This window comes from Hipposideros armiger, unplaced genomic scaffold, assembly GCF_001890085.2.
Source record: "Hipposideros armiger isolate ML-2016 unplaced genomic scaffold, ASM189008v1 scaffold_1802, whole genome shotgun sequence".
Lineage (NCBI taxonomy): Eukaryota > Metazoa > Chordata > Mammalia > Chiroptera > Hipposideridae > Hipposideros > Hipposideros armiger.
In genome coordinates this window covers 94335-95130 of record NW_017733152.1, presented here as the reverse complement: position 1 = coordinate 95130, position 796 = coordinate 94335, and positions in this window count along the sequence as shown.

Genomic DNA, 796 nt, shown 5'->3' with positions numbered 1-796 from the left:
GGAGAACAAGAATGTCTATAAAAAGGGCTATATATATATATATATATATATATATATATATATATATATATATATTAGGCAAGTTGTGAGACAAGATGACATCCTGGTGGACTGAAGCACATGAATTAGTAAAAGGTGGTTCACTTATTTGCTCAACAGGTATTTCTGAAGTCTGTGTCATATTTTATTCCACTTTTATAACACAACCTTTTATTTAAATAGCCCTGTGTTAATTTGAGCTATTTCAAAGAACTCTATGTTTTCAATTACTTAGAAGACACCGTTAAGATGTTCTACCAAATTAGCAACTTGGGCATCTGGAGAGATCCTTTGGCATACTTGAGGGATGGGTATCTTTCAACCAACCAGACCCAGCAATCAACCTTAAGGAGGATACATACTTGGTTCTTTGAAGGGTCTTGAAGAATTCAAGGACTCCCTAAAGCTAATATAGAAAACAGAATATCTTTTTTCTTTTTTTTTTTTAGATTGTATTGGGGAATTTGGGGAGGGGAGCAGACAAGTTGCTGTCCTTTTGTTCTTCAGTCTAGTTGTGTAGGACGTTGCTTCACTGGCCCATGATGGCATTATCATTATGCTCTTCCCGGGTGAGGCAGAGGGGTTGCCAGCCAAAGGATGGCCCCTCACGGCGACTGCGGGCCGCTCACGCTGACTGCCAGCCACTTGCGGCAGCCTACTGCAGCTCCCATGCAGCCCATACTGTAGCTGGCGACCTATGGCAGCCCAGCTCCAGGTCGAGTTATTGTTCACCATCTTAGCTGTAGAGGGCGCAGAG